We start from the raw sequence: 18,164 nt of genomic DNA on the forward strand, positions 1-18,164 counted from the left end.
AATGTCATATTCGTGTTTTATTCGTGTTTTTTTTTTCCTGACATCTATTGGTGAATAATAATACTATTTTGCTTCGTAGATAGCTGGACAACTGAAATAATGTCATATTCGTGTTTTTTTTTTCCTGACATCTATTGGTGAATAATAATACTATTTTGCTTCGAAGATAGCTGGACAACTGAAATAACACATAGGCACTTTTTATACCGATATTCCTACGGGATACGGTTACGCAGCACGCTTACGCGGTTTCAACCGCGGGTCACAGCTAGTATAAAATATTAGCTAAGTACCTGTAGTAGTTGATAGTTTATAGTTACAAATTTATCAGCTTGCCGCCCATTACCTACAATACAAAAAGGAAAATGACGATATAAATTTTCATAATCTTTAGGATAATATTCACACATTCATTTTTAGTCATACATAATCCGATTTTCCCTTTAGATATAAGGGTCAATTCACAAAAGGTTCACCTCACACGAGTAGTATTTCAGTCTCTTGGATTTTAAGTTCGTGTAAGTATAGATTGCTCTCTTAAAATTGTAAGGTTTGTTCTTGAAGTTACATGAGCGTCGATGTAATGCGACATGTCTGCCATTTCGCCCTTACTTGATAAAGCAAAGGGGTAGGTTGGACAGATTGTAGGCGGCATTCGTGCAGAACGGTATTGCACGTCGTTAACGGCAAAGTCGCGGGAAAAGTTACATTCTTGTTATTATTGGTAAGTAATCTATGATATGTAACTACTGTAAGAGCTCAATTAACATTCATTATTTTATATTGGCAGGTTTAATATTTGTATGAATTAATTATTTGATATGTAATATATCCATAATTTTAAAACTTTTATCGAAGTCTTTCGTAGTTAAGTAAATATTCAGATTTATTTCTTGCTTTTTAACTTGTAAATTGTTTACCACATGATATGAAAGTACAACGGTATTATCTTGAATTTAGTAAGCGTTCATACTTTATAACCTCAAGATTTAATTTTTAGTTTTATAGCATTGAAGTGCTTTATAAATGAGAAATTTTTGAAAGAATAGAAAAAATTTGATCACGAGGCAGGATTCGAACCTGCGTATCTTGCCTACGGTTAGGCAAGATACGCAGGTTCGAATCCTGCCTCGTGATCAAATTTTTTCTATTCTTTCAAAAATTTCTCAACCTCAAGATTACCTATATGTACCGAATTATTTTCAGTAGGCACGTATAATTTCGATTTTGCTATGAATATATCATTATAGTATGTAAATATTAGTTTAATCGGGTACCACGAACCCGAAGGTAGAGGATAGTACTATGATTGATGATGGCCATTTTTGTTTACTATGTATTTTCGTAAAAAATCCCTCCTACCTACATTATACTCTTTAAAGAGAGACATACTTAATTATAGATAATAATTTAATGACAACAAAAAATACATTGTTCAAAAGTACCTAATTAAACTATATCTAATGAACAAAGGTTACATAAAAAAATCAAAATTAGTAAATAACAACAATAACGACGAAACACTTTGTAGTAATGTCTATTATCATGGGACTATTCAGTGTGAAGCTGTAGTGCTCCGCTATATCTATCGCAATGCTGTGTGTTTACTAGTGCTTACTAAAATAAAACTAGCGAAATCAATGATTATTTGTTTGTCTTTAACGTTCTATCGGAGAGAGTTTATAATTTGATAATCGTGTCAAAAGATAATTAGGAGTCTAGAGAGTTCCATAGACTAATTTTTCCCGCGGACAATAATTTTTTCCATTTCTGCTGAAATTTGCTTTGACTACGCGAAAGGGTGAAACACTAATCTGAATTATGTTTACAAGCACATCAATCCATTCAAAGAAGAACATCAAATGACGATATTGAAAAACGTCATAATATGTCAACAGGAAACTAAAAATAGACGCCGTAAAAAAACTATATTTACAAAAAAGTGTGTAAATTTTCGCACGCTTTAGTGACTTTCCGCATGAGGGCCTAGTAAAAGAAAGAACTTCATTTACACCCTCAGATGGGCCATTAACCTTTCATTTTCACGAAGTATAGGAGAGGCTTTATCGCTTATGATATAGCCCTTTCTATAAAGAACCGTAAATATGAGGAAGTACTTTAATAAACATTTCCTTTTGAGTTTCCTAAATTTTCCTAACGTATTATATTTCCTATTAAGGCAAGAAAGAAAATGCGTGTGGGTATAATATTATCATATAAACGGTTACCTGTCCATGATGACATTGTAGGTGCTGTTATGGTTTTCAACCCTTGACGGAAATGATATTATAAATAAATAAATCGGTCAAGTAGTAGGGGGGCCACGTGAAGAGCAGGGTTCCGTCGTTTTTTATTATATTTTTAAAGACATGTTACCCCTCACTAAAGAAAGTTAAAAAAAATTGTCCTCACTACTCATGTAAATGTTCCCAATGTACCTAAAAAGTATTTTTATTTTATTTTATTTTATTAACACTTTTTCTGAGTGGCATGGTACATACAGTACCAACAGATTTTGACTTAAAGCGCGGACAGACGAATATAAAGATTGATGTAGGTTTCAATATTTTAGAATTATTTGATAGGATCAAATCATTTTTATTGGATCTTATTGATCACACAAGTGCTTCTTGTGTGTTCTTTTCTATATCGAATCTAGAGCTATATTTTGATTACTAGGAGACCCTAGTTCTAAGCTACCTCTCCACCAATTTTCAGCCAAATGGTTCATCCGTCTTTGAGTTATAAATAGTGTAACTAACACCACTTTCTTTTTTTATCCATATAAAATATACAATATACTTGGCATTACCAATTAGAACACATACATTTCCCAGACAGTCATAACAAACGAAACGTAGCTATGTATTCGGAATGAAAAAAAACTCTTCAATGTTGACACGCTGCGTGGGGAGAGTTTAGGGAGAATAAGTAAGTAACAGATTTTACATGACGCAGTGTCTGTGAATTCGAATGGTACTATCAAGTTCAGATAAAATCGATTTTAACTCCAATTGGTCTAGCCAACTTCATCAATCAGCTGACTGTTTCGGTATTAAAGGAACCATGCGATAATCTACGACACTAATATTATAAATGTGAAGGTTTATTTTGGATGCTTGTCCGCCAATCACGTTGAAACTGCTGAACGGATTTTGATAAAATTTTGTATACATACAGGGTTTGAGCTGATTTGGGTGATAGGTAACTTTTTATCCCAATTAAATGCTCTCTTGGGATAAAACAGGAATCTTGATATCCGAACGGAGCTGGAACAAACGTCTAATGTATTATGAAAGAGACCAATTGAATTCAAAAGCACAACAATATACTTCTATATTAATCAGCTAATAATTACTGATCGGTTTCTAAAGCGACACAAAGAAAGACAAAGCTACGTCTATCGTCCTACGCCATCATTTTCGCATATTTGAGTTATTTTCCCTCCCTATATACAGTTAACTTACTCGTATTGTAGGTTTATATCCCTTCTAACTTGATGCCTATAGGTATTAAAGCATTAATCAGTCTGTGATAACGCCGCCCTCTGTGCCGGTCTACTCATAAGTTTTTAAATTTTAGGCCTAGTTAGTAGTTAGTACAGCTATATCTAACACTGAAATAATTTTTCAAATCGGACCATTAGATCCCGGGATTAGTGCGTCCAAACTAACATACAAACAAACTCTTCAGCTTTATCTTATACCTTTAAACGAGCAATTCTTGTATATATATATATATATACGCGGTTTCAACCGCGGGTCACAGCTAGTAATATTAATATAGATGACATGAAATACTTTTTTTTAATATTTACTCACTGTTGGATCAAAAAGCAATGATGGGTGGTGGTGAGTGGAGGACCTCGGACTTAAAATCGACAAGTCGAGGATCGAGACTAGGCGAACATGCAGGATATAAATTGATTTTTCAATTAGATACTAAGTTAGTACAGCACAATAATGTGTCTACACACTAATATTATAAAGAGGAAGCTTTTGAATTTTAGCTGCAACTTCACTAACTAACATAGGCTATATAAGAACCACGGACGAAGCCGGGGCGAACAGCTAGTAATAGATAAAAATAAAAAACATTATAACTGTTTTCGCTGCACGCACCAAGCATGATATTCATTCTTAACGATATAATTCATATAATTCATTCATACAAACAACGTAAGCAATCTATAGACAAGCAAACCTTCCCCGGGTGATAAGTCAAAGTCACAATGATTAATATTCCTTGGAAAGCCACATTTTCTCGCACAACCCTATGCAGAGAGCTCTCCACTGATTACTTGTGGCGTCTAGTGACTGCATTGTTGTTCTCTCAAATGTTCGTACGCTCGAAAACTTAGGTGTTTTCTAACCTCATATACAAATTCTTCTAGTCAGTCATCTTATTATACTTCAGTTATTTCAGAGTTTGTTTATCTCGGGAACTATTGAACTTAGAAATTCTTTCATTGGTTGATAGTTTATTAATGGAGGAAAGCTATACGCAAAGGGCTGTTGCATGTTGTTGCATTCAAATTCTTGAAAGATTGAGGCTATTCGGTAGATGCGTTTGAATTATACTTGTCTTGTTTATGTATTTGAAAATAATTAGGTATGGACAATCTTTCCGATTTCTATCCGTCCAAGTTAAAAAAAAATACTTCATAGTAAATTTAAAAAGTTTACATGATTAAATAAGTTTCTAGTTTGATTATTTGAAATTGGAATATGACAATTATTGATAACAAAAAAATTACAAACATGGGCAATTACGAAATGACAGGTCAGTTAATTAAAAGGTAAGAGTAAAATAATTATCTCATTTATTACTTTGCATACCAATTATGAAGCCTGAATGGTTATATATTACGTTAATCAGTTAAATTTTGCATGAATAGACGACACATATTATTAATTGCTTCAATATTAATGGCTGTTGAAGATTTGATGGTAAATCAAAGCACTACTTGTACTAAATAAATATAGTTATGTCGTGACAGAATCATAGAAGATGATACAGTACTAATATAATTGTATAATCCCCACAATGTGATATTAATCTGAGCTTTATCGAGGTTCAAAGCTACACATATTACATTGTATATGAAATATCGTTCTAGCATAAGTAACAAGATTATATTTAGAACAATAGATATATATCTACTGAATATTTATGCACTCCACGTTTTTATTAAAATTTTAGTGTCATAAATAACATCAATAAGCATAGGAAGTTTTGAAAGAATAGAAAATTTTGATCACGGGGCCGGATTCGAACCCGCGTTTTTTGCCAAACCGTAGCAACGCTTATGCTCGCTATTCTTTTAAAAATTCTCGAAAATGTACATAATATGCCCTCAGAAGAGGCCTGTGTCCCTGCAGTGGAAACACAGTAGTAGATGATGATGATGATGATGATAAGTTATATAAAATAAGTATAATAAATGATGAAGTCGATAAACGTGTTCTAATAATCTATAGTCGTATCAATATAAATAACACTATATGTAACTAAGTTATGAGAGCATAACATATATATAAATAAATCTATAGAGATAGGCAGATTAATTCGGCGGCGCCCCCTCCGAAAGGATTCATCTAAATTGGGAGTATTCGCTAATCAGTTATCCGGATTTGGCGGCAGTTGCACGCAAATTAATGGCATGTCACAAGCAGATTTCACTGCAGGGAGTCATGTAAAGGCGATCGCGATCCATAAGGATTACATAGGAAACGATAAAGGTAAAGCCTACAGGAAAAAAAACAACAAGGCGGATGGTACAATATGCACGATTATTCTATTCTGATGAAAAACAGCTTTAGTTTACTGCTGTCACTATATAGAAATATACGAACTACTTGTATAGCATTATGTTATCTGTGATACGAACCGAACATATTACACTGCTGCAAGAGTTTTTTTTAACAAATATTTTTTTTATATTTTAATGGTGAGTTCGCTAATAACTCTGGCAACTAATCGAACTGTATTAAGAATGTGTGTGTGTTTGTTACTGTTTCACGCAAAAACTACTGAACGGATTGAAGTGAAATTTAGTACGTAGATAGCTAGACAACTGGAATAACATATAGGCAACTTTTTATCCCGATATTCCTATAGGATACGGACTTACGCGGGTTAAATCGCGGGGCGCAGCTATTTATAAATAAAATGACTGACTAGATTGTAGATTATATGTAGAATGAATCCAAGATCAAAATTGTAAGTAAATACTTACTTGACGGGACCGCTGCCCGCTCTTAGTTTGGCCCTAATCACCCAAAGGGTGTTAGGCCTAGGGAAATATCGTTGGCATTCCTCTATCCCAGATAATCTAGGCCCAGTTTGTCACGATCGACGCGTCTTACAAATTCCGACCTCTATCGATGTCATCTTGTAATAACGAATCGGAATTTGATTTCGCAATCCGTTCAGCGGATTTGTCTATCGAAATTGCTTTATTTGTTTTTAGCCATTTTATAATTACCGGTTTATATAATTATCTATTAGAGTTATATAAGTAAACGCTTCAAATTTGGAGTAGTTCTAGTATCTATTCTAGTATCTATTAGATAAACACATAAACTTTGCTCTTGAACCACTCTCTCTATTTAAAAAAAAAACCCATCAAAATCGGTTGCGTAGTTTTAAAGATTTAAGCATACATAGTGACAGAGAAAGCGACTATGTAGTGAAGTACTAGTAAGTATGTAAGTAATTTAAGCCAAATTGCTTTGTATTTTTTAAGTATTTTATGTATGTATTAGAGTAGGTACTTTCTTTAATTGTATAGAATACTTTGAATTTTTAGTTTTATAGCATTGAAATGCTTTATAAATGAGAAATTTCGATAATAGAAAAAAAAAAATAATAATCACGAGTCTTTTAGCCAAACCGTAGCAACGCCTAGCTTGTATAGAATACTGATAAAACCTGTAGTGTCTTGTGCCGATAAAATAATATTATCATAATCTAGAGACTAGTCTATCCTTGACCATTATTTTTCAAGCAAGAAAATAATCCAGATTTTCATGTTTTTAATAATGTGATCCCTGTGAACTATGTGAACCCTCATAGGAGGCCTGTGTCCCAGCAGTGGGAACATATATGGGCTGATGATGATGATGATGATGATGAATAATGTGATATGCGTCGTGATAAATTGTACGTATGCAGCTGAACATTGCACGATAAAGAGAACAAATAATTCATTTTTTTTTTTTGAAAAAAAAGAAAACGTAATCGGATCTCCATTGTGGGTAGATTTTCGCCCTCTATCGCAATTTAAAGAAATTACAAGAATACTCTACTTACATTAATTATATCTGATTTGGTTTAACTTTTTACGCAGCTCCTTTTTAGTATTTTTGTTTTCAATATAAAATTAACTTTGACCTTTATTTAAATTTGATTGTTTTAACTTTTAATGTAATCTCTCTCAGGTAAATATTAGTAGTTCTTTCGAGGCTAGATTCAATAATCAAAGTGCGAAACGGTAAATTTTTAAGGTAAGAGGAAACACTTTAAGGGAACAAACCTTTTCGATTTAATATTTAGACCCTTTAAAAGCGTTCCTTCGGGCATAATTAGCTATTACAGCTGTAAACACCGTTTTGCTTTTAAATGATATTGGAGTCTGGATCCAAAGCCGATTTTATTGAGCTTTGTATATTTGTCAGCTGTAGGTACTACCATAGTATTATGTAACCTTACAATATTATAAACGACTTAAAAAAAAATTAAAGTTTCTTTATATTTTTGACTAATTAAGTATTTCTAGGAAAAATTCCTGTAACATAGCGGTTATTGGTTATATAGATAAGTTATAAACACGAGAACAAACCGAAAATAATTAAAAAAAGTCATCGACGACCTTAAGTGGGAGGTACCATTCCAGATTCACACAGATAAGGGCACCAACCCCCCCCCCCCCCCCACCATAGAGCAAGCGAGTAACAAAACCAAAAAAAAAATATGCATTCGAATTAAGAACTTCCATGTTTATGGGAACGTCGCTTAAAAAGGCATTTTTAAATCACCCTAAATTTTATATTCCTAAAATAAATACACAGTACCTGGATGACTGAGCTTTGCTCGGTATTTTTTTTTTATAAATTGTGTTTTTTGCTCTTGATGCTCTTCTAGGTGTTCTTGAGACGAGTTACGACTTCGTGAAGTTAGATGAATTGGGACTACTCAAACGCCACCTATTTGTTAAAAAAGTAAGTTTAAGTCGATAAAACACGAATAAAACACTAATATGACATTTTCTAATAAAGATTCCTAGCTAGATCGATTTATCGCCCCCGAAACCCCCTATATACTAAATTTCATGAAAATCGTTGGAGCCGATTCCAAGATTCCAATTATATATATACAAGAATTGCTCGTTTAAAGATATAAGATTATAATACTTTAAGTGTTAATGCATAAAAAACATTTTACATTTCATCGGACATTCCAGTTACATGAAACAAATTAATGTTCCGTGGTGACGACCCCTTTGAAATAATCAATTTTATTATTTCGTCAAAAGCTTACACTGAAGGTATGCAGGTGACAGTGATGAATTAAAATTTACAACGCTAACGTTGTTAGGGTAAAAGCAATAAGCACTTTCAAATGAGGTGTTATCAAAGCAGCCTTTCACATTTTAACGCAGAACACAAGCGAATTTATTGGTGTTTCACAACAATTTAGAATAATAATGACCCGCAAAACGTGATGCTTTGGAAGCCACAGAGATTATGTCCGTCACTTTTAAATAGATTTGCCTTAATTAAACCGTATTTTTATGCTTGATTGCGTTAATCTTGTTTAACTATCCAACACGATGAGATAGTACGATCCAGAGATTTCAAATAGGTTTTCGCAAGTAATGAAACATAATTTGATATTTTAAAGGGCATTTTTATAATTTTACGCAATTATATTCAGTACTATCAAAATGTATTTCGTTTAAATGCGAAATATTAAAAAAACGTCATCTGGCATAAAATTATTTAGAACGAGACAAAGAAGTTTGGAACTTGGCACAGTCCATTTACTATGAAGGGCCCATTTAAAGATAACGTTCAAGACATTTTAACAACATTCTTCTCAAACATAAAAATGTTTCATTGCGTATTCCCCTTTGCATACACTTTATTTTGAATAATAAAGCTGAGGTTACACTTGTAGTAGTCATTATCAATTTTATAATAATAAATCACGTCTGTCTATCTGATGTTTGTACGTGATAAACTAAATGTATTCCCTTAAGGATTCTCATATTTTTCCAATGTTCTCAGAATGTTATGTCTAAATCGACTAACATACTAGTGATTTGACTTCTGTTGAAAATATAAGAACAATATAATAATTAAATTAATGAAATTTAATGTGCCATTGGATTTCAACATACATACTGTTTTAATGTGTTTGTTTAGCGTGAGTGAGACATTAAGAAATTAATGACTAATAATCCTTTTTAGCGGATGGTCTCCACTTGACCACGCGCGATTGTAATGTTTTCGTAATCTCGACATAATATTATAATTAGTAGATCGTTCGAAATCCGTTTAGTTTGTTATATTCTTATATTTATACACTAAAGCTTATAACTTACCAATATTTTTTTTTATATATCATAGTCGCCAATGGAGCCGATGGTGGATGGTGGGTCGCCTGATGGTAAGCGCTACCACCGCCCATGAAGGATTGACGAGATGAATAAAGGAAAGGATTGGGAAGGGTAAGGAAAAGGATATGGGCCTCCGGCCAATATGAACATGGCGGTGGTAGTGCTTACCAAGAGGCGACCCACTAACTTCATAGCCGACGATGAGATAAAAAAAATTATATTTCTTTCTCATTGTATTCTCGTCTTAAACGTTGAAATCACAATCGTCGCGTTTCACGATCATTTTCACAGACAAGATCTTGGCTTTAATAGTGTTAATTAAGGCTTTCGCGTTATCACTCGCTTTAAGATTAGCGAAACTTTATGGGCTCTTAAAAAACTGTCCGGTTTGTGAGTTATGTCTCCGCTATTCACGCGAGACGTCCGACTTTACGGGATTATATAAAAAAAAAGTTTTTGCCCTTATATTTCTTAGAAATGTGTATATAAAGGATTATTTTATGCATTCAAGTTGCTAATAATTAGTGATGTATATAAGCCCAAAATATTAGGATCCCGGATGTGATTTAGTTATGGAGTAAATAAATAATTTATATTATGTGAAATCATAAAAGTATTATATTTTCACAGATGGAGTGTTAGCCTTGTCCGAAATGTCTTTTTACCGACCTCAGAGAAAGGAGGTCCTGAATTCAACTGTATGTTTAGATCTCAACGATTCTTCATTTATTTGAAAGCTGATACCCCCCTTAGTTTTGATAATTTGAAGGCACGTTGGGAGATTTTTATTAAATTAATTATTGTTTCACCGAAGATCAAACTAGGTGCCTAACATACAAAACCTATAGAAGCTTTAAATTTATATAACGATATTGTTTCCGACCATCCCACAATACAATTGATTGGATATGAAATATTGTATATCATTAATATAAGCGGATATCAATATAAAAAAATACTAAAATGTGAACAAAGGTGATGATCGATGTCAATAATCTATTATCGACGCTCCATTATTGGAAAATCCAGCTTCGAATGTAATACGCATTTGTCATAAAATTTATCAGAATGAGGCGTATGCGTACTACGTATATGAATTTATAGCAGACTAGCTGCGCCTCGCGGTTTCACCCGCGTAAGTCCGTATCCCGCAGGATTATCGGGATAAAAAGTTGCCTCTATGTTATTTCAGTTGTCCAGCTGTCTACGTACCAAATTTCATTGCAATCGGTTCAGTAGTTTTTCTGTGAAAGAGCAACTAACACACACACATCCTCTAAAACTTTCGCATTTATAATATTAGTAGGATAAAGTAGGATTTACACCAAATAATATAAAGCTGTAGATTTCATTAGCGCTAAGTCAATGAACTATCGGATAGATTACAAAAATGATTTCACCGTGTTATGCACTTGAGAGCCATTTTCTACGGAAACTAGTTCTGTACGATCTTCAGCACTCATGTGAGCCCAAAACATGACAGAGGCAATACTGTAAGGCGTCATTTTTTCAAGACATATCCCTTCGTAGCAGCCACGTCGGTCCTCGCTAAATAAAGAGCCTCTGAAAACATGAAAAAAATGCCTTTTAATTTTCTTGTAGCATAATATCTATCTAAATACAAACACAAATCGAATAGAATATTAATTGATATATAAAACATTTTGTTTTACAAGCCAGCCCTTTTTAATATGTAGACATTTGTTTTTAATATTAATGATTTATTTATATATTCACATATGTAAAACCTCTTTCGATTTCCACAGTTGTACAGAAAAGTTTGGTGCTCGTTCGCTTTGAAATGGGATGTAAAAAATAAAGTTTGTTCTTACATTAATTTGTTAGACGGTGAATGTTTTTAGCATAAAAATAACATGAAAGCTGTTTACTATTAAAGAATAGATAATATGAAGAATAAAATATGAATTGAAGCGTTTGTTAATCTTATACATTATGCGTCAGTGAAACAATGCAGTTGCAATATAAATATTATCATCATATTAGATACTCTTAGTCAAAGGAAGCTTAAGCCTTAAACGTATAGAACAAATGTGATAATAATAGAGCTCCTAGCCTTGTTAATAATGCCTGTACGATAGAAAAGCACGCTACGGTTTAAGAACCTTTGTCGTTTTCGGAACGTTGGTAAATGTTTTTTAATGCGGGAGTCGAGCATGCTTCGATAGGAATCGAGCCACCACGCATCAGAAAAATACCACACCCCCACGGAAAACCGGCTTGAAATAGTAGTGCTACTGTGTTTCGTACGGTGAGTGGGGCAGCTATGTTTTGCATAAAAAATACACTACCACGCCTTAGACACACACTCATATTATCATATACCAAATCTTTTCTCGTCGAATGTCAACCACAGGGCGACCACTGGTTTTTAAGAGAAGTCACAAAGACTAGCAAATAGCAAAGACTGAGCTTATTGAGGACTGTTCATTAAAATAATTCATTTCATTGTTTAATACAATCATCACTTCATTGTGTAAAACATAGTCGCCTTCTCTGTGTCCCTATGACCCTATACTTAAATCTTTAAAACTACGCAACGGATTTTGAAGGTTTATATGAACACTAACATCTATTAAATTATTCCGAATTTAACGCATTAGAAGCCGCGGACAAAATCTAGTAATACAATATAAGTAACTAAACTGAAATAAAACCTATTTGGCAAGTTCCAGGCTTTTCCTCGTTCTGTCACTCAATTCTCGCTTAGTTAATATTTGACACCGGGCTTCAATTCATTTACTGTTCTTGAACAGTTGATTCATTTTAACTTCGAAAGAAACTAACTTTTAGACTCCAACTTCAGTAACAATTGATTTCCCATTCAAATTTATTATTTAAACGAAAATTTATTGTTACAAATTGTTGTCTTCACTGCATAGCATAAAAAATCAAAATCACATCCCGCTATCTCTTGTTATAGTGTTAGTATGAGATTTTTGAAACTACGCAACGTATTTTGAAGGGCTTTTTAGTAGATGAAAAGATGCAAGAGGGGAGGTTTATAAGTATATGTTACCTTAAAATCCATTTTCGTTAGAACGCCTGTTCCCCAGTTGGAACTAGTTGTTTACATGCCTTGTAACTAGATCTAATTTTATAACATGTGTAATTGTAACATTTTGTAACCGTGCGACGCCAGAGCGGATTGATATTATGATATTACATCATAATTCATTATGAAAGAATATTCTTAACTAATAAAGCTATCTAACATTTTTATATTATGATGTTATGTTTTGTTTACTTGTGACTTGTAATTCTAACTATAGACTATAGATATATACTCTATAGATTATAAACATTTTTTACTATTTGCTTAAGTATAGGTATATTTAAATTTATTTCATATTTTTTGCTATCCCTGGCCAAATCGTAAGATATAAAGGGAGTTTTTCTTACATAATATTATAATATGTGAAGCGTAATATGAGGATACAGATGTCAATATTACACATAGTTTAGGTTCGGGTAGCCGGTAGGTATATGTTGCATGTATTACCTAAGGTTTCTAAAATTAATTAGTTAGTGGCCGCTACGGTTGGATTATATTTTAATTAAGCTTATCGCCTATCACTGAACCATCAACTCAATTTTCAATTAATATCTGATGCTATATTATACAATAGCTTTATGTTATCTGTGATAATAATAAAACATCAGCCCAAATTAATTTTTTTTTTTTGCATTTACGCATATATTTTTTACTGGTAAAACATTAGGCATACGATCTGAACATTGTTTATAAATTATACCGAGCGCACTAAAACGCGGCGGTTGTATCAACGATAATACAAATAATATTGTAAATACAAATTATATAGAGTGTATTGTATCAACCTATATAGAGTGTATTGTATAACCTAAACCATTCGGTTAAGATTTTTTGTCTTTTAATACAATAATTATAAAAACAACACTTTATTTAGCACAAATCAAAATAGTGAGTTACATAAAGAATCCAAGGATAGACAATTTATTATAGAGCCAAAGGCGAGCTTATCCGAAAGGGTAAAAAGGCTGTGCAGTGCAATATATTCTGTTATATATTTCACATTTCATCCTTACATTGGTTTTAGACGTGTTCGAAATTATGAATATCAATTCGTAGCGAATTTCTTTAACGCTGTAATTGTTCCCAGTATGGAAATAGTTCGTTTGTTTCAAGCACAGCATTCCTTTGAATCTCTAAGCGCCACCACTATGAATCATATGCAATTAATACATATTAAATTTCTCACTAACGTCTCCTCAGCCTTCTATAGACCACTAATTAAATGTTTCCATTCGTCGTTACATACACGTCTTGAATGTGGTAATTATTGCTTGTTTACTTAACAAGATAAACTTTAACATAATAATGAATAGCTTGTTGTTACTCTGTTTTGACAAACGTTTAAATAAAGGCCAGTACAGTTGTGCATAAAAGTGTAAATGTCCTTTATATTATGAATCGAAATGTGAGGAATGTGTTGTGTATACTATGTGGTATATACCATGTAAATACTGCAAAATTAAAAACCCTGAAGTGACGAAAATTGCTTTATTAGTATGTAATATACATATTTTAAATATAGTAATAATAAGATGTTCTAATTCAATTTATACCATTCAAGGCAATTGAAACAAAAAATAAAATTTGTTCAAAAAGTGTTTATTGATTATTTAAATAGACTACAATTACGCAGTTTTATCATTTACCACAATTCGGAAAGCAGTTTCTTCGGAGTAGAGAATAGAGTTTGGACAAGAAACTGCGGTTGATCTTTTAAAATCGTGTCATGCATAAATTTATCCAAAATGATGTAACTCACTGCATGCAGCTTGTTTCTAGACAGACTTCAGACAACAATACCATGACCAAGAACTGACCTGATTCTATATTTCAGTATGAAATCCTGGAATTAATGAAATTAATGTATTAATAACGATTGTGAATGCAACAGTACCAAGTGTTCCCGACCGAAACGCTAGGATATCAGTTGTCCTCGGGACGCCGGATTGTTAAGTCGTTTACTGAGTGTGACCTAGCCTTTACAGACACGTAAATTAGTGTGTTACTGTGTTTATTTTTACAAGTGCATGTAAGTAGTTTAAACAGCTCATTCGCTTTAGAATTCCTGTGTTATGAAAATTGATAATAATTTAATTTAATACTTTTGTTAAGTTAGGATTTTGTTTGAGTTTATTGTTAAATATAGGCGCACAAACATTTTGCACACTGATTAATTATGTAAATAAATAGAATTCTTGGGGCTAATGAAGCTTTACAGAGTATAATAATGTGCTATTAAATTAAATATACTTAAAGTTCATATATTTATTTATACGTATTATAATACCAATCTTGAGTGTCAAATATGCATAATATTGTAAAATAATAAGAAATATATATTGAACAAGATTATTATAAAATGAAAAGAGTTTTCAAGTGATGATAATTATTATGATAGTTAATTATTCAAAATAATAAACGAATATAATATTATTGCTCTTTCTTATCATTTATAATAAGTCAATAAAATGCTTAAAAATTATTTTTATCACAAATCTAAATCGCCTTCAAAATGTCTAAACAAAACTAAAAACCACCTGGTAGGGTCCACATGGTAGGCACCAGCACTTAAATAAAGAAATAATCATACAGACAAAAAGAGAAAAAAGTATACATCTGAATTGATAGAAAATATAATACCTGCAAATGAGTACTCGAATTTATTGAGTTTTCTATAGCTCTAACGATCCTGACATTACTTATTTAACTGTCTTACTAGTTCTTAATTTATGGGAAATAATTCTTAACTTCATTTTATTTAATTGGACTAGAGAATCATTATTAATATTCTGTTCAATTCTTTTTATGTTAGATTGAGCAACCAAGCTTTGGTTCGCCTGATTGTAAGCGTCGTGTAGGGCGAGCTGTAGGGCCTCTGGTAATGCGTTGCCCGTTTTTAAGGGATAAGAATAAAGGAAATGAATAACGACGGATATAACACCAAGGCCCGGAAAGGGCCTCCGGCTCCGGCCTCCGGCTCCTCTGCTCACCATACGAAACACCAACTGTGTGATTTGCATGTTATGTAAACCATTTCACGTCGATCATCTTTGGGATGTTCGACTCGTGCATTAAAATTCGAAGAATATTTTAAGTTTTTAATTTTTCTTATCTCTGCCACAGATAACATAATAGTATATTAGTATCTCTGCTATATTTCCTAATACAATTATCGATTGTTTAGGCGTGTAATAAAAATAAACACACGCAATTAAACGAGCTGTGTTATTTATTGTACAAACAAACATGCTAACCCACATTTATAGCATTTGTACACATAAATTTACACTATGGTCTGTATTTAATAGAACGTCTAGTCTAGTGCCTCCAAAATATTTAGTAAAGTAATGGACGGTTTTAATCAAAGATAAAATTCAAGGTTGGAATACTACGATTCTACCAAGAATGGAAATAAGATCGTATTATAGTACTCAATATTTATAGGCTATCTTTCTATAACTTATTTCATATACAACAATTATTTGTTAATTTTTGACTTAGGTTAGACTGTCATTTTAGTGCATAGAATATAGATACTTTCATTTCCATTCAGTTTCGATTTCATAATTGTTATCTATGCTTTTAATTATTTTATTATTGATTCAAAGTATATGACAGAAAATCCAGAATTCAACGATCGTAAAACAAAAATTAGACTTTGAAAAATTGATTTTTGGCGAGGTTCAACCTTAATTGATACATTTATGTTTATATCATAATAGACCACCAATACAAAGTGAGCACTGCATGCACCATCATTACATTAAGTCTAACGTTATAGTTTACTCATCAATTTTAAAACTAATAAATGTAAGTTGAATAAATCATAATCGATGAAAGCGTCAATAAAAGGTATAAATCTGAAATTGAATACTATTCGCATTCTTATTTAGTCTGAATTATATACATTTACACATAACAATATCACCTCATTGTAAATATTAAATAGCTGTACCTAGTGTCTCTTCATTGCCATTATGTTTGCAACTTGACACGTAGATAACGACATGAGCTCAGGGTAAAAATAGTCATTAAGAGATCAATATATAGTTCAGCTTCTATTAATAATAAACAATATTCATTCATAACAATACCAATTTATGAAAATACGATTAAAGAATTAAGTTGTTATACTAAATATGTACCTACAGACTTTTTTATATAGATATTTTCACATAGTTTTTTAATATAAAGAAAAACAACCTTTCCAGTGATATATTGTAGAATAAAATAGGCTTAATTGACATGTTCCATTTAACTCGACGTATTTCCCGCACACAGTAAATCATTTTTTAAATAGAATAATAATAAATATATATGTTTTCCTCTTTTTATTGCAAGAAAATAATTGCACTTGTAATTTTAACTTGTACATTGTACGAGTCATATGCTTTGTTATCAAATAAAGGTGATAAATGGCACATGTTTGTTCACTTTTCACCGAGATTGTTAAAAGGGAACCTCAGGGGTACTCTGGCAGATTATGCATAAAACATATTTATAGTTGTAGATATATCTACTGATACTTATGGAAATTTATGGGGTAAACGGTGGTACTAGAACCCGTGGCCACTTCACTAAAGCGTCTCGACGGAACACAAAGGGGTTTTAGTTTGGTAGGAATCCGATAGAAACCAATTCTCTTTTTAAGATTTTCCCACAAAAAAGGGTAAACGGTGTTACAAAGTTTCTAAAAAAAATAGAGTAGGTAGTAGTTCTTTGTACTTAAGAACATATAGTCATTTAATATCAATGACATAATACACTTTGAATCAAGAGCAAAACATGTCAAATATTAAAAATGAAATTTCATAATATCACAAACACGTTTTTAATTTTGACACAAAAATGACGCCGCATTAATCGCAGCAGCTTTTTCGTAAAATATGAAACACATGGTAATTTCTGAAACGTAATTGAACGTGAAATGTTAAATGCGTATTTTTAATGGTCGTCCCTTATCAATGAAATAGAATATTGCCATTCACTTTTCTATTGGAGCCATTAAGACCTGGAACAAGAGTAGAGCACAAAGAAAGCGAACGAACCATTATTGAAATGTGTCTCCCTTATCATTCAGTGATAATGTTGACCGGGCTTCGGACCTTTCATATTGCACAAAATATTAACTGCCAATCGAAATTAATAAAAAGACACCCCTGTTTATACAACGAAAGAGCTTATATTCGCCTGTATCACACAGAGGACTTAGTGAAGGAAATTGAATATAAGGTCAAAGAACACACTGATTAGTTATTACAACGATTGTGTACTTAGAATAACAACTGTTTTTATCGAGACTGATGATTTGTGTTAGTCGCCAGGCACATCAATGTAATTTCGCTCATTTAGTTCTTGTATTGTTCATAGCTGAAAATTACTAAAATATTCTGTATAGGTATTTACAGAATGAGCATTGTTATCTAATCATTGTTTATTTTACTTATTGCTTGAATTCATGTATGATAT

At 32.3% G+C, this 18,164-nt stretch overlaps 1 protein-coding gene across 2 annotated transcripts in view; it reads left to right on the top strand.

Annotated features, from left to right (window-relative positions):
- The first annotated feature begins 648 nt into the window (after window positions 1–648).
- The window catches only part of LOC119840470 (tolloid-like protein 1), a 65,836-nt gene continuing 48,320 nt past the window's right edge, over window positions 649–18,164 (top strand). The window contains exon 1 of one of the 2 annotated variants that reach the window (XM_038367099.1): window positions 649–724. The gene's annotated coding sequence lies outside the window, so the exon portion shown is untranslated. Of the gene's footprint in view, window positions 725–14,626; window positions 14,725–18,164 lie in introns of those variants that run through there. The other variant, XM_038367098.1, reaches the window with a different exon arrangement.

The sequence above is a fragment of the Zerene cesonia genome, chromosome 6, assembly GCF_012273895.1.
Source record: "Zerene cesonia ecotype Mississippi chromosome 6, Zerene_cesonia_1.1, whole genome shotgun sequence".
Lineage (NCBI taxonomy): Eukaryota > Metazoa > Arthropoda > Insecta > Lepidoptera > Pieridae > Zerene > Zerene cesonia.